The sequence below is a fragment of the Desmodus rotundus genome, chromosome 6 (assembly GCF_022682495.2).
Source record: "Desmodus rotundus isolate HL8 chromosome 6, HLdesRot8A.1, whole genome shotgun sequence".
NCBI lineage: Eukaryota > Metazoa > Chordata > Mammalia > Chiroptera > Phyllostomidae > Desmodus > Desmodus rotundus.
Genome location: NC_071392.1, coordinates 130,425,076 through 130,449,917, shown reverse-complemented (window position 1 = coordinate 130,449,917; position 24,842 = coordinate 130,425,076). Strand labels below are relative to the sequence as shown.

The 24,842-nt window shown below is 42.2% G+C and overlaps 1 protein-coding gene across 4 annotated transcripts in view; it reads left to right on the top strand.

Moving 5' to 3' along the window:
- The first annotated feature begins 485 nt into the window (after positions 1 to 485).
- Positions 486 to 24,842, top strand: part of RRBP1 (ribosome binding protein 1) — a 67,782-nt gene continuing 43,425 nt past the window's right edge. For 2 of the 4 annotated variants that reach the window (XM_024559738.4, XM_024559737.4), the window contains exon 1: positions 486 to 772. The gene's annotated coding sequence lies outside the window, so the exon portion shown is untranslated. Of the gene's footprint in view, positions 773 to 22,771; positions 22,869 to 24,842 lie in introns of all 4 variants that reach the window. The other 2 variants (XM_024559736.4, XM_024559735.3) reach the window with 2 other exon arrangements.

The window sequence follows — 24,842 nt, the reverse complement described above, 5'->3', positions numbered from 1 at the left end:
CAGGGGGCGCTGTTGTGGAGGTAGTTGGAGTTCAATAAAGCATTTCTCCCGGCCGTTGGCGGGTTGCGCAGCCCTGCTCATTATAACACCCACTGCCACGTAAGCCCGGCGAGGTACGGAGACTCAGGCCCTGCACCGCCGGGATTCGAACCTTCGTCGCCCGCCAATGATGAGCCTACTTCAAGTCAGAGTCTGAAAGCAGCGCGGCGATCCGGGAGTTAGCGTGACCAAGTCGGCGCCCCCTCCCCCGCCTGGCCGGGCGTCCAGCCCCGTCCCGCCCCCACGCAGGAACTTGCGCCGCGCCGCGCGGCCCCGCCCTCCCCGGCTCAGCCCTCTCGGTTCTCCGCAGCTCCTCCCCTCTCTCATTGGTCGAGGAGGAGACCCTCCTCTCTGCCCAATGGTTGCCGCCGCTGCTTGGCCGTCCGCACTCTAATTGGTCAGGAGCCGGCGGAGTGGCGGGGTGCGTACCAATTGGGAGAGGCGGCCCGATGAATGGCTGGCCCGGGTGGGGAAGGCAGGAGGCGGCGATCCCGGCGGAGGGGGCCGTTCGCCAGCTCCTAAGCAGAAAGTGCCACGACTCCACACGCGCGCACGCAGCCAGCTAACGGCCGGAGCGGACGGCAGACGGGGCGGGTGGCGTCGGGGTCGCGGTGTCTGCAGGTACTCGAGGGCGTCTTCTCGGCGGAGGCTCGGCCGGCTCCTCTCTACCGGTTCCGCAGCGGCGACGGCGGCTCCTACCCTCGCGCTTTCCCTCCCGCTTCTCCGGCTGCAGGTAAGAAACTTGGCGGGGCCCTGTATTGGCGGCTACGGTGTGCGGCCCGGGCCGTCGGGGCGCCGGAGCCGGCCGCGCCGCGAATGACACGTCTCCTTGGCGGCCCCTCCCCCGGAGGCGCTGCCAGCCGTCGCCGCGGCAGCCGACCCTCGGGGTTGGGTCGGGCCCCTGGGGCGTGTGCTCTGCCGAACCTCGTGCACGGGCGTGGGCCGAACGTGCCCCGCGGTGTGGACCCCACTCCCCTTGCCGTCGGGGAAACTTTCGGCGGCCCAGCGGTGGGACGTGAAGACCCCTCCCTCCCCGCCCGGCCGTCGAACCGGCCCGAGCGCTCCGAAGTTGGGCAAAGAAAGTTGTTGGCGGGGCAGGGCAGCGCACAGCTGGCGGAGGAAAGGGTTAAGTTTCGGGAAGCGGCCGGATGACGTTGTCGGGCTGGAGTCCGGGCTTGGAGGGGGTGGGGGGGGACGGGCGGAAGGCAGCGGAGGCCAGCCGGGGGGAAGGAGGGCGGGATAGAATGAGGGGCCCGTGGGCCGAGCGCGCCCGCCTGCCGGCTGCGTCCTGGAGGCGCTTCGGGGGGCAGAGCGGCCCCCGACGGGACGGGCCTGGGACGCGGGGCTGCGTGTGGGGCCTTGCCGGGACCTGGGGGCTGTCCGGGGTCCCGACGCCCTGGCGGCCGCCGTGGCAACTTCCCGGAGTGCGGGAGGCGGCTCTCTGCTCCCCCTGGTGGTGGGGCTGGGGGCACCGTTTTCCCAGGCCCAGCCGAGCGGAGCTCAGCACCAGGGCGCCCGGCTGGGGGACAGGGGCACCTCGGGTCCTGCCTGCTGGGCCTGTCCGTGCCAACATGAATGGGCCGGCGGTGCCAGGTCCGGGAGGAAGCGGGCATCTCCGGCCCGATCGGCCAAGCGCGCTGGCACCCGGCCTGGCGCCCGCCCCGGCCTGCTAGTTTCCTGGAGCAGGGGAGGGCAGGCTGGGGTCCGCACTTCCACTGGGGCGTCCGGGAAGCTTCAGGGACCCTTCCCCAGGTTACAGATCATAGATGGTGGATCAGTATGTTGTAATGGGTAAGGGAGGGGGTTCTGAAATCTCAGCACGGTTGAGGATGACCTCGACCCAGCTGTTTCACCCCGGGTGTCCACTTAACCTGTGTGAAAAATACGGCTACCGATGTTTCTCCTTAAGAGAAAAATCAGTGAATACCCAGCACACGTAGGGAGTAGGTAACAAGCGTTGGCCGTTATTGTTGGGATGAGTTTTTAGGGGCATGTGGTGCATGCGAGGGAAGTGGAGTCTGGGTCTGGCGCCATCCTGCCTGCTCCAATTGCGGGGCTGGGTTCCACCCCTGTGCTACCATACTTCCCGACCCTCTGAGCCTGTCCCTTAATCTCTCTGAACCTGAGTTTCCTTGTCTGTAGCCTGGATATAGTAAAACACACTGACAATTAGAAGCTGGGCAGCTTCCCAGGCAGGTGCTGGATTAAACAGGGACCTTGTGCAAACAGAAGGCAGTTTGGTAATAACTCCTGGAGGTCGGAGGTGAGCAGAGACTAGGAAGCATCAAGGAAATGAAACTTTGAAGGTTTTTAGGAGCCTGGCACATCACTGTTTGCCTAGTATCCTGGAGCCTTCAGGGTGAGGGGACCTGGCTGGCACTTTCTGGAATTTAGGACTCACATCCAGGCCAGAGATTTCTTCAAGAACCCTGCTCCTCAGGTCTTTTTGTCCAGCACTCCCAGGAAGGACAGCTGCATGCTTTACACTATCCCTATGCATCTGTGGACTTTGTATTCTCTACTGACACTACCTCCTGCTTTACACTTTATCTCTGTGCTTGGTCATCTTAACTTCCTGTTAATCTGACACCAGAGAAGTCTTGGTGATCCTGCTGCATGCAGCATACTGTGGTGAAGTCTCAGTTCTTTATGAACTTTTCTGAAGGTCAGCTGCACTGTGGGCTGCCAACCTTTTTCCCTTCCAGAGAGTAGCTTCTGGTTCTGAGGTCCTGGAGATGCCACTTCCTTCTCTATTTAAGAAAAGGGTGAGAGCATTATGCTAAGTAAAATAAGCCAGGTGGTGAGGGACAAATACCACATGATCTCACCTTTAACTGGAACATAATCAACAGAAGAAAGAAGCAAACAAAATATAACCAGAGACATTGAAGTTAAGAACAATTTAACAGTAGCCAGAGGGGAGGGGGGAAGGGATAGTGGGGAGAAGGGTTTTCAGGAACTGCTATAAAGGACACATGGACAAAACCAAGGGGGAGGGTGGGTGCAGGGAAGGGAGGTGGGTTTGGCTGGGGTGGGGTAGAGGGGTGGGGAGAAAATGCAGACAACTGCAATTGAACAATAAAAAAATAATTTAAAAATTGAAGGAAAAAAAAGAAAAGAAAACGGTGGAAGGTGGGGACAGACCTAGTAGATTGTTTTCCCCTTACCGGACCAATTCAAATTTGGCCTGCAGGGCTTCTGGTCCCTGTAGAGGGCGGAAGGGGGACACAAAAGGTATCTTAGGATTTGGAGATAGAGAGTCCAGTGGATAGAGATAAAGGCAGTATGTCGTAACAGAATTACAGAATTCTTTCATGGTAAGTAATAGGTCTCTGAACATCTGTGAAGAGATTAAGAAGTTAGTGGTATCTTGGTGTATGAATATTTTTTGGTGTTGGGAGAGGTTTAAATAAATCCTAAATTGTTGAGTCACATTTAAGCAATTTTGCTCTTTGCTGAAATGACACCTAAGTCAACAGGCTGCAGTAATTATTTAGCACCAAATTCCATTTAAGTAGTTGAATACAAGTGATTTAATTGGAATATTAGTTTGTTATGTATCAGGAACACTTTTAAAAGTCTCAGGACCCCAGACTTTTCTTACGTTTCTTTTATGCCTGGAAGCTTAAACTAATAGGTGAATGACACATAGGCAGGGAATCAAGAGTTGTTTTTGCAACACCAGATTTTTCTTTGCCAAAATTTTGTTTTGGGAAAAAAATGATCTGTCAGAATTATGACGGTAGGACCATGCTATTCATCTGTATGTCCTGGACCTCCAATGGTCAAGGCCTAGTGCCAGCCCTTAACAATAATTGACTAAATGAGAGAGACCACAGTACCTATTAACATAGTCTCATTAATTGTTCTGTATCTTACTGGACAAATGGAGCTGAGCCCAACTTTATTTTAAAGGTTTACTCTTTAGAATCAGATTCCATACTTTGATGTACACCTAGGTCTTGCAACAACCCCATTCTGTAAATAGGTATGGTTGTCTCCATTCTGTAGATGACAACATGGAGGCCCAGGTGGTCAGGTGGTTGACAGACCAGTTCCCATTGCCCACTGGTTGGGTGATGTGGGTATGGCCTTCATGTTCAACTCCCGGAACATATAATTCCATACGTGCTGGGACAGTAACTACCCAAGGGAGGACATGGAATTAGAAGATCTAAATTAAGAACTTCAGTGGAAGGAAGGTGGGGAGTCAATTGAAAACGCGTTAGTGCAAGAAGGTACTTTAAATTTCATTTTTTTTGTCAAGCATCTCATGTGTGCTGTGCCTTCAAACACCATAAATTATAAAGGAGTGAGACTTAGTTCTTGTCTGAAGAAGCTACCGTCTAGAAAACTGTTGACTAACATGGTAGCCACATAGAGCTATTTCAACTTAAAACAAAGTTAAATAAAATTTAAAATTCAGTTTCTTAGTCACACTAGCCACATTTCAAGTGCTCACTAGCTACGTGTTGGTCAGTGGAGATTTAGATTGTTTCCATCATCACTGGAAGTTCTCTTAGACAGTGGTAGTCTAGAGATGGTTTGTATTCTGTAAATATTTAAGTTTCGCCCTGGTTGGTGTGGCTCAGTGGATTGAGTGCTGGCCTCTGAATCAAGCAGGTTCGGTTCCCAGTCTGGGTTGCAGGCCAGGTGCCCAATAGGAATGTGCAAGAGGCAACCACACATTGATGTTTTCCTCCCTCTCTTTCTCCCTCCCTTCCCCTCTAAAAATAAATAAATAAAATCTTAAAAAAATTTAAGTCTTTGTTCCTCTGGGTCATTTAGAAGTATTAATATATAAACCATATGAAATTGCCTGTTCTGTGGTCAAAAACAGTTGACTAGTGGCAGTTCATGTGTTTCATACTAACAAGATATCTTACAATGTACCCTACTATTTGGGTGCATTGTAAATTGCATACCAAGAATAAGGAGGGTGGGTGGGCAACACAGATATAGTGGCCCTGCCCTGGAGAGATTCTTATTTTATTCCAACAGTGTAAAAATGGTCAAACCAAATACACACATACAAATAGTTATTGTACAAAAAGCATATGGCTTGTAGGGGAAGTAAATATTTATTCAAAGTGAGAGATCCTGGGCAAGAGGGCCACATAGGATTACAGAAAGTTAACTTGGGTACTCTCTAGGAGGCCGTTTTCTTAGCCTGATAAATTCTGATGAGTCTCTGGAAATAGGCAACCTGACTCTCAGTTTTGAAAACCAGACATATCTAGTGTGCTTCCATTAAGTGCTATAAGTGATATGTATCTCCCACCTGTATTACAATGGGAAGGAACTTTATAAAGAAAGTTTAGTAATGTCTACATTTAAATGTTTTGAAAAGACGGGAACAGCTGCCAGTTCCCAAACCTTACTTGTTCCAATACACTGGCATTTTTATACTTGGCTGACATAAGTTGTTTCCTGTGTCAGTGACTATTTGCGAGGCTCTGTTATACTAGTGAGCTGATCTTAGTACTCTGAGTAGAATAATATAAAACCAAAGTTACCAACCCAGAATGATTGGCCGCTACTTACTCTCTTCTTGGTCAGAGAGGAAGTCCACTAAGATTGTGCCTGCCCACTCTATTTATAGTGATAACAAACATCATTTGCTGGTTCAAAAGCTGGAATAAAGTACCACTGTAAGCCCAAATGTTTAATTCCATACCCTAACTCTGGTCAAGGTGTGAGTGAATGAGGTCTGTTTTAGGCTGTCTTGAGATTGGTTCCAGGCTGGTGCCCTGTATGGACACCATATGGAACTTGTGCACATGAGATTTGCCTGGCCAACCTCATGTTACTAAACAATTAAACCACCTTTTAAAAATGGAGAACTTTTTTCATAAAATCTAGATTTGGGGTTCTCTTGTTAAAAAATTGGAATTTCTGGTCACACAGGTCTGTCTTCTTGAATGGTGATGGTGGGCCCCTCTCTGATCAGGGCCTGTGCTTTCTTTCACCAGCATCCTATTCTGATTTACATGACGTGTGTGTGAGGATTGGCCATCTCTGAGGGGCCACTGTCTTCTCCAGCATCAGAGGGCAGAGAGGGGCTGGAGGGCACCTGAGTGCTTACCGTTGTCTCCTGCTGAGCTGCAGTGTCGTACAGTGGGAGAAGCACTTTTTGGGAGCTCCAGTCCCAGAACTAGGTAGTGCGACCTTGGACGTGACTTGTCTCCTTCCTCGGCTTCAGTTTCCTCCTGGTGTAAAATGAAACTAGGCCAGATGGCTCCATCTTTCAGGCCACAAACCTTGGTTTATCTTCAACTCCTTGTTTTCTCATACTTGTATCCTGTACAATAGAATCTCGTCAACTCTGCCTTCAAATCAGAGCCAGAATTCAGCCATTCTCACCACTTTCACTGGTACCACTCTGGTCCAAATCCCTCTCATGTTGCCTGGGTTATTTTTTAAAATTTGATAAATATTGTTTTGCCTGGGTTATTTCATTAACCCTGAAATGGTCTCCTTGCTCCTGCCCTCACCCCCTGCCTTCTAGTTTATTCCAAGAGCAAATCATGTCACTTTTCTGTTCAAGATTCTACTTGGCCAGAGTCTCCACAGTAGCCTCCAAGGGCCATACTTTCACTCTGTCCTTACTCCTACCATCTCCTTGTCCCCTGTTCTGTTCACACTGACCTTCTCTTTGTTTCTCAGGCATGCTTGTGCTTCACACTGCCTCAGACCTCTGCACACACACTGTTGCTTTCAATGGGGAGCATTTCCCCAGATGGCCACATGGTTTGCTTTCCCAACCTTCTTCAGGTCTGTGAAGTGACAGTCCCTGACAGTCTCCCACTCCTACTCTGGCTCCCTACCCCACCTCTCTGCATAGTTTTCTCTTCATTATCACCACCTAACATGCTACATATGTGACTTATTTTGTCATCTCTCCCTCTAGAGCATAAACTTTACCAGTACAGGGATGTATCTGTTTTTTTTTTTTTTTTCCTAGGTATCCCTAATGCCTGGCATGCAGTAGGTGCCCATCTTTACTGAGCTAATAATGTAGAGATGACTTTCTAGTGCTTGTGTTCTATGAGTATATTACTATTTAGCTTTGACTGTATGGAATCCTAGAGCATCAAATATAAATATACCCCAAATTCAGGTGTTATTTGGATTCCCTCCAGCCTGGCTACAGTTGGGAAATTGACAGTTATACCTGTGGAGCGGTGCTGTCAAATGTGGATGGTCTTGCTCTGCCAGCAGAGGCCAGGGGATTTGAAATGACCCTTAGGAGGAGTCTGGGTCATTTGCTTTATCTATGGCACCCCAGACCTCCATGCTGGTTGTGTTGACCTCCCGAGCCCATCATTTATGCTAGGATCCCTCAACCAGACCAAGCCCTTCCCGGGTGGGGCCCTTCACACCAATTTCCCAAGAATTGGCAGCTTGCATCTTTATTTCCTGTGTAGCTGATGAGCATTAGGTGGGGTTTGCAGAGTAACAGCATACCAGTGATGACAAACTCACCAGTAAATGAAAGGTTATTTTTGATTTGAACAATGAGAGGGCTTGCTCTGAAAAGAGGTGGGTTTTATGCTTAGTGTCATGAGTGTTTCTTAGCAGTAGGAGGGAAAATTCTTTTCTCGTAGCTGGAATTTCATTCTTTCTTCTTTTAGTCAGACTGAAGAGTAAGAGTTATTGATAAGATTAACCTGCCTCCCCGTGTGGTGGTTTTCTTTCTTCTGGGAGGCCTTGCCAGAGGAGGCCAGAGAGGTAGAAGAAAATTGCTGGGGCAGATGGTCTGGTTGGTAAGAGGCTTTTCCAGACCTAGTCCCCATCCTTCCTTTCTCCTCCTCTCTCTCTACTTTTGCTTTCAGGCAAAGAAATAAAAAGTATATTCTAGATTCTTAGCTGTTTCTGACCAGAGGATCAGGCCTACTCATTTTATGTGGAACACCCTTGTTCTGGCCCTAAGCCCAACGGGTATGTTTTTCTGGAACTTCTCATTCAGTCATTAAAATGCACAACTAAACTACATCAAAAACTATTTTCTTTTCAAGTAAGACTCATCCTGAATAGGAATTAGATATAGCTAGCAGTATTTCTGTTGAATGCACTTTCATTTCTATGTGAGGTCTAGATACTTGTGGTAATTAGGAAGAATCTTAATTTTCAGAATTTGGTAGTGATCACAGTGATGGAGGGAAGGAAGAAGTCACTGCTCAAGAACAGATGAATGATTGACACCCAGAATGAAAAGTCTTTATTAATGATGTGTCAAGGAACATTTAAAAGGTCAACTTCAGCCATAGCTGTGAAGCCCAGCCACTTTTTTCTAATGTTATGTTGTTTCCCTCTTAAGTTGGAAGGTCCTGAGCCTTACTCTGAACAGTTTGATTTTTAAAAGTGAGGAGGATGGCACAGTAGGGCTTGGCCGCGGACAGTGAAGTTCTTGGGATGGTTAAAGCAGAAGGTGGCTGTCCACCTTGACCTTTGCTCCAGCTAACATCATGTGTGCTTCTGTGCACAGGCGAGGTCTGGGAGGTGGCAGGAGTAAAAGTGCTTCAACAGACTCTCCAGTCACTAAAAATCCTCCTCCTTCAGATCCACATGATCATTTTCCTACCGAAGTTGGCATATATATACTTTTTTCTCTTTACTAAAGTAAAATACATATACAGAGGAATGCAGTCATGAGTGTGTAGATCAATACAAACTTTCACAAGCTTAACACCCTTGTTTAAACAGTAGATTAAGAAACAGATTATCACACCCCGTGCTGGCCCTTGCCACAGCTCCTCTTGTGCCCCCTCTAATTGCTGTCCACCCCCCAGGATACCTGCTCTCTTGATTTCTCTCTAGCACACAGATTCATTCAGCCTGTGTTTAAACTGGATGTAAATGAAATGAAATCCTATGGCGTATGCTCTTTTGGGTCTTTCATTGGTTATGTGTGAGGTTCATCTATGCTGTCAGGTGAATTCACTTTTATTGTGTAATATTCCATCATGTGAACAAATCACAATTTATCCATTTCATTATGGATGAATACTTGCATTGTTTCTATTTTGGGGCTTATATTATATATAAACTTCATTATATTATAAATACAGAGTTTTGCCCCTGACTTTGGTGACTGCTTGTCTGCGTTTCCATTGGGTCTCTTCCTAGGAGTGGGATCTTGGGACCAAAAAGGAGACATATGCTCAGCTTTAGAAGACAGTGCCAAACTTTTTCCCTAAGTGCTGGTACTAATTTATGTTCTCACCAACAGTATATGAGAGGTTGGAATATATTATACAATGGCTGACTTTAAAAAGGAGCCAGAATGAAGTAGAGTTACCATTGTTGTCAATAAGAAATAACTCATTCATCAGTTCTTGTCAGAGAGATGGGAAGATTTGGCTGCAGGATTCTTTAATCAAAGATGGGCCTTTGCAGAGGGGTTGTCAAAGAGGGTCAGATTTTATTGCCTAGGAAAAAATGCTGTGTCTTAATCACAATTCTGAGCAGAAAGGCAGCTCCTTGCTTTAGTTAAGTGAATGGAGGAGTAACTCAGCAGTGCTCTGATCCAGAGATTTGAGTTCTTCCTCAGATGCCCTCCCCACCCAGGTTAATGTAATGAGTGTTGGAATATTAAGTGGATTTCTTAAAAATATAGGAGCCAGCAGTTGAGTACCAGAGGTCATTCAACCCTGACCCACACATTTCTAACCTGAAAATCCACCCACCTCCTAGAATTCTTGTGCAAAGTCCAGGGTTGGTGGTTTAAGGACAATGAAGGCTCCCTTCCTCTTGGATTGTTGTATAGCCAGGTCTGGCTTTGGAAGGCTCCCTAACACAGTCAGTCCTCCTTTCAAGTAGCAGGGATGGTCTCCTTTTTCTTCTAAGAGCTTGGTTGGCTAGGATTTGCTTTGGCTAGGACAACTAGTGACACCCATGCCAAATGTCAATGGCTTAAAGAAGGAAGGGGCACTGTGTTGCTGGTGATAGTGGTCTGACTGGAGTGGGTTGGGGCAAGTGCTGCATGACAGTTCAAACATCTTCTGAAAGCATTGACTGGCTTGGAAAATATTGAGGAAGATAGTGAGGAGGCTGAAATCTCAGTGAAAGTAGTCCTGGACAGTAAGCACAACCCTGAAGGCATTTGGCAGACTGGGCAAACTCTGAGTTTTGATGGGATCTCTGGGCACAATATGATGGAAGACCCTCACTTAGAGCTGGAACTCCCACACTGTCAGGGTGAAGGCGAGTCAGAAGAAGGCTTATTTGCCTGCTGCAAAGTTGAACTCACAGGTTGCCCCTCATGAAGATCCCATGAGTGGTAAGTGGTAAGAAATTCTCAAGCTGCTTTTTGAATTCTTTATTTTAGAATTGACCTGGACAGATAGCATTCCTGAGCCAGTCCACAAGCAAACAGATCTTTGAAGGACTGCACCTTTATTCTAGGCTCAGTGAATCCCCAGGTATAATTTATAAGGGAAACGAGCAGTCCCTAGTTAAGAATAACTAAACACAAAAAAGGTAGAGCTCTGTGAATGAGGACTAGTAGAAATAGATCTGTGAGAACACAAGAGTTGAGTGGTTGACACTAATTTTAAACAACACTTTTTACTATTCTTAAAGTAATAGACAAGCTTGAAAATACCTGCAAGGGAAAGAAACTACCAAATGACCTAGCAAGTTTGAAAAAGGGATCGGGTACAACTAACTTATAGACGTGAGCATCTTACTAATTGTACTTACAAACCCAATAGATTGAAGGGAATAAATGAAATGGAAGATAGAGCAGGAAAAAAAATACAGAAGTCATTTTAGAGAATCAAATAGGTGAATGATTTATAAGACTTATTAAGAATCAACCCTGGCTGGTGTGGCTCAGTGGATTGAGTGCCGGCCTGCGAACCAAAGGGTTGCTGGTTCAATTAGAGTCAGGGCACATGCCTGGGTTGCTGGCCAGGTCCCCTCGGGGTGCTCAAGAGGCAACCACACATTGATGTTTCTCTTCCTCCCTCCCCCTCTTAAACATAAAATAATAAAATTAAAAAAAAAAGATCTATTAAGAATCAGGGAGAGTAGACTGAGAAGTGTGTCTAATTGGAGTTCTTGGAAAGGAGAGAGATTATGGGACTGAGTCAGTATATGATGAGATAATGACTGAAAACTTTATACAACAGATGTTTATACAACATGTAAACAGTGTGGTGATTGATACAGCAACCAAAGGAGAAAAATCAAGAGTGAGGGTAAAACGAAGGTAACATTTAAGACCAAAAAAGAAGAAGAAGAAGAAGAAGAAGACAGTTTTTCATTAAAGGAAATTCTCAAGGATGTTCCTGGAAGGAAAGTAATGCCAAATGGGAAGAGTACAAATAAGAGGAATAAAAAAGGTGGTAAATACTTTTATTTGGGCCACTCCAAACAAATGTAAAAGACTAATAATAATGTTGGCAGTGTGGAGGGGGCTTGAGAAAAGAATAAGATTAAATACATGACAACAATAACAATGAATTAAAGGGGTAATGGAATTAGTACAGAGGGGTAAAGTTTTGTTTAACTTGATCAACCCACATGTTATTTTTTAAAGGTTATTACTAAGGAATAGAAATGGTGTATTCTGTAATAGTACAAAGGAAAAATGGAGTAATTTTAAAATCAAAAAGAGATAAGAAAGAGAAAAAGATCCCAAGGCAGTAGGAAAATGGCACAATATAAGATTATAGACTTAAACTCAGATATATCAGCATTCATATTATGTGTAAATTTACTGCCCTGGCCAGTGGGCTCAGTGGGTTGGAGCAGTGACCAGAGGGTTGCAGGTTTGATTCCTGGCTAGGGCACATGCTTAGCTTGCGGGTATGATTTCTGGGTCAGGCTCCTACAGTCCCTGGTCTGGGTGGTACAGGAGGCAACCAGTCAATGTTTCTCTCTCACATTGATGTTTCTCTCTCTCCCTTCCTCTCGCTTTTAAAGCAATGAAAAAATATGTTCAGGTGAGGGTAAAAAAATTTTTTTAATGGAGGTTTACTAAATCCTCTACTTAAAACATAAAGCTATCACATTTTAAAAGTTTATTTAAAAGTGGTATATTGTTATAATAGACTATAACAAAATAATAAGAGAATAGTACACTTCATAGTGATAAAAGTTCAGTTCTGCTTAAAGATATGGCATTTTAAACTTTGCATCTTATTAACATAACCACAAAAGGCGTAAAACAAAAATTGACAGGACTAAAAGAAATAGCCAAATGTATAACCATAGTAGAGAATTTTAGCACATCCTCTCAGTAATTGACAGCTAAGTAGGTAAAAATCTATGAGGATTAGAACTTTGAACAAAATTAGGAATGTTGTCTGTGTATGACTATGTATAAATAAGACACTATAGCTAGCTAACACATACTTGATTTCAAAAATTTTCAAAGATTGGTCATATCCAGGACCTTAAAGTAAGTCTCAACAAATGTCAAAGGATTGAAATTGTCTGCAGCAGGTAGTCTGATCCCAATTCAGTTAAACTAGAAACATGAATGAAAATATAATTAGAACATCTGAGTAGTTGGACATTTTTAATATATCTGCTTCTAGTATTATTTGTAGGTCAAAAATGTGAAGTGAATGGTAATGAAAATACTACATATCAAAACTTGTAGGATGTAGCTAAAATGTTATTTACAGGGATATTTATAACTTTAAAAACATATATTAAAAAAGAAGAAAAGAGAAAAATAAATGAGCTAAGTAAGCATCTGTCTCCAGAAGTTAAGAAGGTAAAAATAAAGCTAAAATAATCAGAAGGAAGTAATAATGAGAAGGAATTAATGAAACAGGAAACAATTATACAGTACAGTTCAACAAAGCCAAAACTTATTCTTACAAAAGATGAATAATGTTGACAAATATAAAGCAAAATTGACCAAGAAAAAGGCACAAATAATTAATATCAAGAATGTGAAATAAGACTTCGCTACAGATATGGTTGATAGTAGAAAAATGAGTGATTATTATGAACAACTTGTGCTAAGTAAAAATGAATCAAATCAGTGTCATAGGTTCATTAAAAACATTTGAAGGATCCAGAAGAGGGGATGCTATACCACACACCATACATAGAAGCCTTCTTCCTTACCTCAGCCTGGTGATAATTTTGCAAGTTCTGACAACATAGCTTTCTAGGAAAATATAACTTATCAACACTGAACCAAAAGAGAACCAAGAACCTAATAAAAGGATATCTACAAAAAGCCTACACCAAACATCACACTAAATAGGAAGACACCTAAACTTCCCTTTGAGATTAGAAAAAAACAGGATGCCTGCTGTCATTCCTTTTCTCTAGCACTGTGTGGGATCAAGAAAAGTGAAGTAGAAGACTTGAGGATTGGGAAGAAAGAAACAAAAGCTATGATTCATAGGCAATATGCTTATATACATAGAAAAAAATTTTTTTTTGATCTACAGATATGTTACTAGAATTTGGCAAGGTTGCTGGGGGGGAAATCAATTACATTTCTGTATACCAGCGATAAAAGAAAATGAAACTTAAAAGAGACACTTGGTAATAGTGTAAAAACTGAAGAGCCAAGAAATAACTCTTCCCAAAAGCATGCTAAGCCCCCATAGTACATTAGTTTCCTCTACCAGAATACCTGTGTTTTCCTGTTTAGATCTGGTTTTTATAACCATATAAAGGAGCAACTCCTATCCTGATGTCGTATTTAGTAGAGCCCTTTAATCACTTGATGTGCTGAGGTTTGCTTGGTGGATATAGTGCGGAAGAGACTGATCCCTGCTATCTGGGAGCCTAATATCTACTGCAGTAAGAATTCTGTCCTGGGCTAGCAGATCTTAACTATTCTTATCCATTTTAATATGTCAGGGCCCTTGATTCTCACCTTGTAGGCATGTTATCTTCATAGATGAGGTAAAGCCAGTAGGCTTCTTGTAAGCTCTCAGAAGATTTAGGTTCATTTAAGTACCTACTTTTCCAAGGACAGTTGTTGTGGAGAAATACAAAAATATGTCAATTCTTTTTTTTTTCCTTAGGCATAGAAATTGAATCTAAAATGGCTGATGAATAAGCGGAGGCTTATAATAGAATACCTTTCTATTTTTAGTGTTTCAATCTTTCTTTAAAATGAGTAGCATTGTTTCTTTATGAAGTCAGTTATTTCCATTCTATTAAAGCATGAAATAAATTATTTCAGACTACACCTTTTAGTTACTGTGTTTCTCTGGGTAAAAAAAAAAAAATCACAGGTTATACTTAAAATTTTAATCAGATGATCTTAAAATTATCTTCTCCATTTAGAAATGTTAGATGAAGTGAATAAACATGCTTTAAAATGCCCTGGCTGGTATGGCTCAGTGATTGAGTGCTGGCCTGCGAACAGAAGGATCGCCAGTTTGATTCCCAGTCAGGGCACATTGACTGCGTTGCAGGCCTGTCTCCAGTTGGGCATGCAAGAGGCAACCAGTGGATGTATCTCTTACACATTGCTGTTTCTCTCCCTCTCTTTCTCCCTCCCTTCCCCTCTCTCTAAAAGTAAATAAATAAAATCTTTAAAAAAAAAAGAAAGAAAATGTTCCTATTTATTTTTTAAAAAGCATAGCTGAGCTTACTAGGTAGTAAAAGAGATTACCAAAGGCCATAAACCAAGGGTGAGAGGGTGAGAGGAGTGGCAGGGACCCAGGAGTAAACTAACTCTGGGGTGTGGGTGGGGTGTTTTCAGCCAGAGTCATCTTGGGTTTTTGGCCTTTGGCTTTGATGTCCAGGTGGGGACTGGGGTTTGTCCAAGGTGGGGAGTGGGACCCCAGCCTCCTCTCATATACCCAAGTAAAAGCTGCACACTTGAAGGTTCACCCCCTCAATGAAAGGACAGACTAGTGGCAAGGGGTGGTAATCTGGAATTTATCTGGTTTGTCCTGAGGCAGGGGAGGAGGCAAAGTCTATTGAGGATTTGTAACAGGATGTCCATACTGATTGTAAAAAAGTAAGTCAAGGACCTGGTTGAAGCAAAGATAAAACAGCTCTGTAAAGACTACTCCACAACTCAGCCCAGACAGGATTGCCACTGGTACAGTCCTAACAAAGATATGACAGAGGATCATTATTGAAGGCATAAAAGTAGGTAGTAAAAAAAAAAAAATCAATGGGAAAAAATACTAGGATAAAAACCAAGATGACTTGAAAAAAACAGAGTAAGTTAAAGGATTGATTATAAAGCTGGTTAGATTCAGCTGAAGAGGTAATTGGTGAAGTGGAACATGTCTGAGGAATTTTCCTAGATGGTAGCACAGAGAGGTTGAGCTCTAATTAATTCTATCACAAAGAAACAGGTAAAAGAAATTTTATAAATAACTTAAGTGGTCAGGGGTTTTCCAGATTTAATGAAAAACATGACTCTTCAAACTCAGAAAGCACAATGAGCCTGAATAAGATAAATAAAAATAATTACACACCAAGAACTATTTTTGTTGAATCCTTAGAACCCCATACATGGATCTTAATAGTAATGACAGATTTTTTAAAAGGTATAAAAAAATGACAAATTGACAGCATGTTTCTCAGCAGTAACTACCCCACCCCTCACACTCCCCTTCCCCAAAAGCCAGAAGACAAAATAGGATTTCAAGCAGTGAGAAAGAAAAATTTTCAGTGTGGAATTCTATACTCAGTTAATCCATTCAGTTTCTTCAGGGCTGTAAGGACTCAGAAAGTTTTTAAGGAAGTCCTTGCTGAAAGAATTGGTCAAGGATATACTTTGGGAGGACCCCGAAAGAAGGGAATGAGATGCATGAAACAGTGATGAACAAATAAACTGGTAAACATTTGGATAATTTAAACATGAGCTGTTTGGAACAAAACAACGTAAGTCGTGGTATGTGTGATGGAGCGAGGTGGAAGGGGTGCACCATGGCGGAATGGAAGTCCAGTCAGATGGAAGGGCACCAGACTTCAAGCCTTCTACAGTTCTTCTGGGGAAGCGACTAGAGGCATCAGTGAAATGAGGTCAAATATGTTTGTTAGGAAAATGTATGGGGAAAAATCATTTTACTTATAATTTTAGTACTCACTAAAAAATAGAAATGGAATGTATAACTTCTAAACACTATAGAGGAAAAGGGCATATATAGCTTAAGTAGTCCAATTGCATGAAAAAAAGGAGGGGTGGGGAGAATAAGCAAAGAAGTAGTATCGTGAGTAGGAATCACAAAATAAAGGTATAAGCTAGTCCAGTTATACAAGATATCACAATAGATATTGATGAATTAAATATACCAGTTAAAAAGACAAATTGACACACTGGTCTTAAAATTTAACTATGTGCTATTTTTAAGAGCTCTACTTAAAATGAAAGTAAAGAATAGGAAATGATTGTAGGCTAATATTAACCCCCCAAAAGTTGGTGTAACTTTTAAAGTAATCAGACATATTATATTTTAATGAAAAAAAATCATTGTAGAGATAAAGATGGTCACTATGTAATAGGTGGAAAATAGCAGCTACTTAATTAGGAAGATGTAACAATTCTGATCTCATTTCACCTAATAAGTTGGCCTCCAAGTAAAGCACAAATTGACAGATTACCAGAAGAAATTGGTAAGTTCATGTTCATGGTAGGAGATTTTTATTTTTTGTTTTATTTTTTTAATGTAATTGTTGTTCCAGTACAGTTGTCTCCATTTTACTCTGTCCCACCTCCCTCCTCCCCCCGCCCCCCACCCCCGCCACCCCCGGACATCCCCACTCCCCTCATGGTGAGAGATTTTTAAAGCTCTCAATAGCTATTAGATTAAACAGGCAAAACATTAGTATGGTTCTATAACAGATTTTTTTTTTTTTTTACTTTTTTTAATCCTCTCCTGAGGACATTTTTTTATTTGCTTTTGGGGAGAAAGGAAGGGAGGGAGAGAAATATCGATTGGTTGCCTTGGTTGCCTCTAGCACATGAGCATGGACGGGGATCGGACCTGCAACCTAGGCCAGTGCCCTGACAGGGAGTCAGACGTTCAACTCTTCTGTTAAGACAACGCTCCAACTGAGCCACATTGGTCAGGGCTATAAAAGATTATTAAGCTCAAACCGGGGATACATGTGAAATCCTTCATTCCATAGAGTACATATGTATTTATAAAAATTGACCACAGTCACCCTGGCTGGTGTGGCTGGGTTGGAGGATTGGTGGTACAACGAGAGGTTGTGGGTTCGATCCCTAGTTAAGGTTTGTAGGATCTCCACTATGGGAGACAACCAATCGATATTTCTCTCTCACATCAATGTTTTTCTCTCTGTCTCTCTCTCTCCCTTCCTCTCTCTAAAAGCAGTGAAAAAATATCCTTGGATGAGGATAAAAAAAAGAATTGACCACAATGTGTAAAGATAAACATGGGACCCTTCACTCCATAGAGTACACATGTATTTATAAAGATTAACCACAATCTAGCAAAACTCATCAAATATTGTAGTCTAAATCAGTATTGTGATCCTCAAACTCAATTTAGTTCATTGTGAAAAACTTTCTAAAATTTTTTGATGGCATAGCAAATACCAATGTATCCCATGTATTAATACTGAGTTATTGTTTATTGAAGTTTTATTTATGTGTGTATATGCATACGTATGTATATATGTGTGTATGTGTCCATGCTAGGTCATGTAAAAAAATTATTTTTATGGCTCATACAGAACAGATACTCTTATGGCAGTGCAGTTAAATGAGGGATTATCAATGATAATTCAACCCTGCTGCGTGCTTGGAAGGTTAAGGACACTGACACCTCACAAGTCTTAAGATTATATGGGAATTAGAAGATACTTACAATTGAACAATAATGAAAATAACTTACAGTTGAACAATAAGAGATCATATGGGAATTAGAAAATACTTACAATTGAACCTTGTAAGGAGAAGCTACAGCAGTACCTAGAGGGAAATTTATTGCCTTAAAGATTTGCTACAAGAAAAAAGAAAGGCCTGAAAATTAACAAATGTTCTGTCAAGAAGTAAGAACAAAATAAACCAGTAGAGGCTGGATGAAGGAATAATGAGAATCATATACCATATTTTGCCGTGCTTAATATACTCCCGTGTATAATGCGCACTTATGTTTTTTGGCCAAACTTTCAGGAAAAAAACCTTTTGTTTTAATTTTTAAATTCAATTATTTATTTATTTCTATTTAGATACTTGTTTTTTTGTATTATAAAGGAATTTTAGCATTTATTTTTGGACACATTATGGTACAAGAAATTTTATATAACATAGTTACAAAAGACAAGAACAGATACAAGTTATTTCAGGTACTACCCATGTATAATGCTCATTCTCATTGTTCCTTCAAAAATTTGGGCAAAAAAGTGCATTATACATGACAAAATATAGTAGGTTGTATCACAAATCCAAAAGCTGACTCAGGAGTCCTCATTGAAATTGAATCAGCTATTTATAATAACCAAGACATGCAACCACCTAACTGTCCATCAACATATGAGTAGGTAAAAAGAAGTTGTGGGACGTGTACACACACACACAGTGGGAGATTATTTAGCCATAAAAAGGAGGAGCTGCTTTTTGTGGCAACATGGATGGACCTTGAGGGCATTGTGTTAAGTGAAATAAATCAGGAAAAGACAAATATTGTGTGATTTCACTTATGTATAAAATCTTAACCCCCAAAAAAGCTTATCTCGTAGAAAAATGATCAGATTATGGTGACCATTGGCAGAGGGGCGGGGAGGGGGGAATTGGAAGAAAGTGGACAAAAGGTACAAACTTCCAGTTGTAAGATAAAAAAAGTGCTAGGGATGTAATATACAACATGATGATGACTGTAGTTAACACAGCTGTATGATACATACGAAAGTAAAGAGTAAATCCTAAGAGTTCTCGTCACAAGAAAAAAAATTCCTTCGTTTTTGTATTTACATGCTATGATGAATATTAACTAAACTTACTGTGGTAATCATTTCATGATATATCTAAGTCAAATCATTATGCTGTACACCTTAAAGTTACGCAATGCTGTATGTCAATTATATCTTGAGACTGGAAAAAAATTGAGTCAGCAGTTAAAAATCAGCTCTTTACTCCCCACTCCCCTCCAAAAACAGATCTTGAAACATCAGATCCTGACAGTTTTACAGGCAAGTTCTTCCAAACCTATCAAGAACAGAGTGAAAGGGATGATCCTTAGCTCATTTTATGAGACTCAAATGACCCTGCTACCAAGACTATATAAGAACAGTCTGAGAATGACCTCTAACGCTTTTCACTTAAGAGCATACATGGAAATCCTATTTAAAAATGTGAGCAAAGCAAATAAAGTGATACATTAAAAAAGAAAAGGCTTACCATCAAGAAGGCTTTGTAGCATAAGAACCATCTTTGAGTTAATATAATATATATTATTGTAATTCAACCCACTTCAGATAAGAGAAAATGCCAAATGATAAAGAAAAAGAATTTGCTAAAATTCAGTATCCAATTGTTAAGAAAAGAAAAGGTAATTAGGAATGTAAGATAGTTTAACCTGAGAAAGCGCTTCAATCAAAAAGCTATGATCAACACATCATCTAATAGTTAAACATTAGAAGTAGCAACAAACTCAGGGATGAGACCAGAAAGCCCCCTCTCCCACCCTGTTCAACACTGCTGCAGAGCTCTGTAAGACAAGAAAAAGGCACAAGAAAGAATATGGCTTAAAAAGCAAGAAACAACATTGTCTTTTTCATAGGTGATTTTCTTTTAAACAAAGAAAATTCAAGAGAATCTATGAACTCCTAGATTTGATAATAGTTTAGCATAACATCTGGGTAAATGACAGGTGCAAAAATGAAGAATTTTGCTGGTTGTCTATAGCTAGAAATAGAAAAAGTAATTTACTCAAGATATCTTTTCTAGTATTTAAAAAATAATAATAATCTTAACAAAAAAGATGGGTAAGACTTTTATGGGGCTATTTGTAAGTTTAAAAGAATGTAGAACCATACCATTACTATATTCATTGATGAGAAACTTCCATAGTGACCCTGGCCAAGTGGCTCAATGGTGGGAGTGTCTTCTTGTTCACCAAAAAGTTGCGGGTTTGTTTCCAGGTCAGGGCCCATACCTAGGTTGTGGGTTCGATATCTGGTTGGGGTACTATGTATGGGGAGACAACCAGTTGATGTTTCTTTCTCACATTGATGTTTTTTTCTCTTTCTCTCTCTCCCTTTCCCCCTCCTTCCCTCCCCCTTTCCCTTCTCTCCATCTCTATCTCTCTCCATTCCCCTCTCTCTCTCCTGTTCCCCCTCTCTTTCAAATCAATAAATATATCCTCAGGTGAGGATTAAAAAGAGAAAACCTCCCATAATGTACAATGTCAGTTTTCCCTATCTTCATCTGTAAATTCAGTGTGATTCGAATTAAAGTCTCAGTAGAATTTTTGGAGGGAATGCATAGGCCAAAATGGGGTGATGGTGCAGGGCGTGGATAAATACATTGGTAGAACAAAGTGTGGAGTCCAGTAACAGATCCAGGCATATTTCAGACTTGATAGGACAGAGGTAACCTATAAGTTACGGGGAGCAATGTGGAGGGAGAGATAGAATAGTCAGGAAATGGTGTTGGATAATTAAACTGACAGGGAAAAGTTATATCACTATTTCCTGTCATATGCCATAGCAAATCCTAGGTGATTAAAAAAACAACCTACGAAAAGCATTACTGAGGTTTTTAGAAGAAAATAACTTTTAAACAGTGAAAGGACTGTGTCATAATGGTTGTCTGCCATCTCAATGGCTGGAACCTGGGTGTGTGGGGGTCGGATGTAAGGGAGATTTTCTCTCTGTATGAGTTTTGACCTATAGGAATGTATTGCCTTTATGTAACATAAATGAGTGACTTAATTTGAAGGATATTGACACCTTTTTCCTTTAAAAAAAAAATGAACATGCTCCTTATGAGTCAGAGATAGTGGCTATGAACAAGAACAACAAACCATAAGGCAAATATTAATAAATTGGACAACATTAATAGTATAGTAGTTGATATCAAAAAACATTATACCTTGGCTGAAGGAGGAACCACAGACTTTGACATGTCTAAAAAATGATTAATATCCAAATATGTAAGTCACCTACAGACAGGAAAAAAAAACTGATAGAAAAATGAGCAAAGGATATGAACAGTAGGTGACACAGTGAAGTAATCTGAAGGGCAAGTAACAAGGTGCAGTGTCTCATTTGATTGGCACCATGTCTCAAGTTTGACCACATGTTGGTAGGGCTGTGGAGGAAGGTGGGCCCTTTTCAGCACTGCCCCTCTGGGGAGCGGTTTGGCAGCATCTGGCATAGCCGTGCCTACCCTGTTTACCTAGCAGGTCCAATTCTATGTGTATCATAGAGAGATCTGTACATGAGCACAGGGAACTTGGGGGATATGTCACACTCTAGTTTTGTGTGAATAGCGTAAGTTTTTAAAGCCTAAATGCCTGTTATAGTAGTGTGGACCCATTTCCATTTGTGGTCTAGTTACTGCAAATAATATAGGAATTAAAATGAACTAAAGATTTGTGTATTTATACATATCTCAAAAAGTAAGTTTAGTTTTTAAAAAATGTTGCCCGATAATACCTGCAGTATTTTATATATATAAGTATATATAATCCTCACCCGAGGACATTTTTTATTGCCTTTTGGAGAGAAAGGAAGGGAAACACTGATGCGAGCTCTGGCTGGTGTGCTCAGCTCTGGCTGGGAGTTGTCCTACAAAGCAAAAGGTCACCTGTTCGGTTCTTGGTCAGTGCACATGCCTGGGTGCAGGCCAGGTACCCCATTAGGGGTGTGTGAGAGGCGACCCATTGATGTTTCTCTTGCACATCGATGTTTCTCTCCCTCTCTGTCTCCCTCCCTTCCCCTCTTTCAAAAAATAAATAAAATCTTTAAAAAAGAAAAAAACATCAATGCAAGAGAGAAACATTGATCAATTGCCTGCAGTATGTGCCTGGACTAGGGATCAAACCTACAACTCAGTCACGTCCCCTGACTGGGAATCACACCCACACCTTTTGGCTAAGGGATGATGCTCCAACCAACAGAACCACACTGACCCAGGGCAGTATGTCACTTATCCAGCACTCATCAGCACTCAGAGTTACACTGTACTTTATTAGTGGAGACATATGTTTGTAATCTAAGTGTAAATGTGTGGAGGTGCTAAGTGACACATCCCAGGTGCTGACAGAGAGCAGGAGAGAAATTTTTAAGAGTATCGGAAGTCAATGGTGAAATGTTTGGATATGATAAACCTTTATCAAAGGTAGTAGGGTGGTAGGTAAATGGATGCTCACAATATTTTTCTTAATCTTTTGTGTATTAGATAGTGATACTGATACAATCATATCTGTTAGGACCTCTATTTCATTGTCATTCTGTTTTAGTTTTGCACCTTACTGGTAGGTCACCTTGTGCCCAGGAAATATATCTGGGGACTTGTTCTCTATGACATCCCCATCCTTCAGCACACTCCCGCTCTGTGGTTTCTCCAAGAGCCCACATGTGGCCCACAGCAGGAGAGCTGGTTAGTGATGATGCCCAGGCCTGGGTGTACTGTTAAGGGTTCTTTTGCAAAACCTACCTCACCCCAATTGCCAGATTGTACTGAACTGGCCAAATGACTAGACTGGTCTGGCCATATAAGTTAGCAGATGTATCCCATGTCTGAAGAATTTGGGGTTTCTAATTTTTTTTTTTAATCCTCACCCAAGGACATTTTTTTATTGCTTTTTAGAGAGAGAAGAAGGAAGAGAGAAACATTGATGTGAGAGAGGCACATTGATTAGTTGTATCCTGTATGTGCCCGGACTGGGGATCAAACTGCAACCTAGGTATGTGCCCTGACTAGGAGTTGAACTTGTAGCCCTTCGGTTACGGGATGATGCTCCAACCAACTGAGCTACACTGGCCAGGGTCTCCACTTACTTTTGTTCCTTGAATCTTTACCCTCTAGGAACAGAAGAAACACCATTCTCTCAGGAACTTCAAGGTGGGTCAGTGAGTTTGAGCCAGCTGAGCCTGGGAGTGAGTGGTCCCTGAGCCTCTGGGTGGCCTCTTGCTTCCTTCCATTACAGGCCTTTGCCTTTCTACTTTACACTTTAAGAGTACTAGCAATAGTAAGTAAAAGTAAATTTTCATAGAGGTGTCCAAAATTGACAGAATGTAGGTGCTTTATGGTCAGCCCACATATAGAATATGGACCAGCATATACCTTGTTTGCCAACCTGGGCATGGCCTATGGGAAGCCCAGTGGGGATTTCAGAAACAAAGCATCCTGAATGCTGATCATGAGAGCACTTTGTGAGGTGTCACTGGCTTTACATTCCTGTGAAACAGGCATCTCCCATGGTGTTCCTACCGAAGCTCACCCTGCAGAGCAGCAGGAAGGCTGGCTATAACTTACATTTCTTTGCTGTTTGTGGTGATACGGCCTTAGCCTAAGTGTTTCAGTGTATTACTCCTTAAGGCTAGGGCTTTTTATTTTCTGTGAAAGATTTCTTTTAAAAAAATTCTCACCTAGGAATTAGTGGTAGGGATGTAATTTCTTTTTAGAGCAACCCATTCTGCATAAGTTGGGAAGACACATTTACACTGCTGTCAAACATACTCTAGTGTGTGCTACTGAGGGAAGTATTCTCCCAAGCTAACCTTTCTCGATTCTGTGCTCCCAACAGAGAATATATTTTTGTATTCCATGTTTGCCTAACTCCAGGAAGATATTCAAGGCTAATTTTTCAACTTTGGTTTTTCTGCCTAAACCACGAGGCTGCACAGGCCCCACAGTGGTCGACAGGGACAGACCCTACTTTGTAGCAGCCTGGTGACCTGCAGCTCCACGAGAGAACACCCCTCAAGTGCAGAGTTGTTGGGAAGCCACTTGGAGCTTATGGAGACTTGGCCAGGGTCACTCAGGACCTTGGTATTTTGCTGCCTCTGGAGAAGTGGTGTTTTAGAGGAATTTTGTCATCTGAATAGACTGAATATAGTGATTATAATATAGTTTTTGTACCTGAATGTGTCCATTGGTGAAGTTCTGAGAGGTCCTTCTGAGGACTGGAGTTTCATTTGGTGGATGCCCACCAAGAAAGGGAGGTTGACCATAGACCATTCCAAGGCTTCTTGTCCCTGCCTTCCCACCCCCCGTGGATCCCTCCAGTTTCCTTTTCAACACTTAGCTTGTGAGTGTGTTCCTGAAAGGACTAATTTGGGACATACTCTGTCGACTCTCATAAATGAGGGCGCCCTGACTGTGGATCACACTGTTGGAACCTATGGCCAGAGGTCGTGGTCCACTTGCCCCAAGCTTGAAGGTTCCATGAGCCAATCTCAGAGGTTCTGACTGGAATGAAGAGTTTGACTTGGTTTGGCAGACCCAGAGTGATAGGCTAGGAGCAGTATCACAGCTGTAGCTGATGGAGTTACCACCGTAGAAAGCACATGTGTGAAGTTTTTGTCAGGAGCACATTAAACCATCTTCCTGCAAGGGTTTTATTAAAAAAGCACTATGAAATAGTGTGCTTGTGCCCTGGCTGATGTGGCTCTGTTGGTTGGAGTGTTGTCCCATAGTTTGAAGGGTTGTGGGTTCAATTCCTGGTTGGGGCAGGTACCTAAGTTGTGAGTTCCATCCCTGGTCCAGGCACATAACGATCCCAGGTTCAGGTGCATTCGGGAGACAGCCAGTCAATGCTTCGCTCTCACATCGATGTTTCTTTCTCTTCCTCTCTTTCTAAAAAGTAATGAAAAAACGTCCTTACGTAAGGACAAAAAAAAAAGAAAGAAAGAAAGAAAGAAAGAAAGAAAGAAAG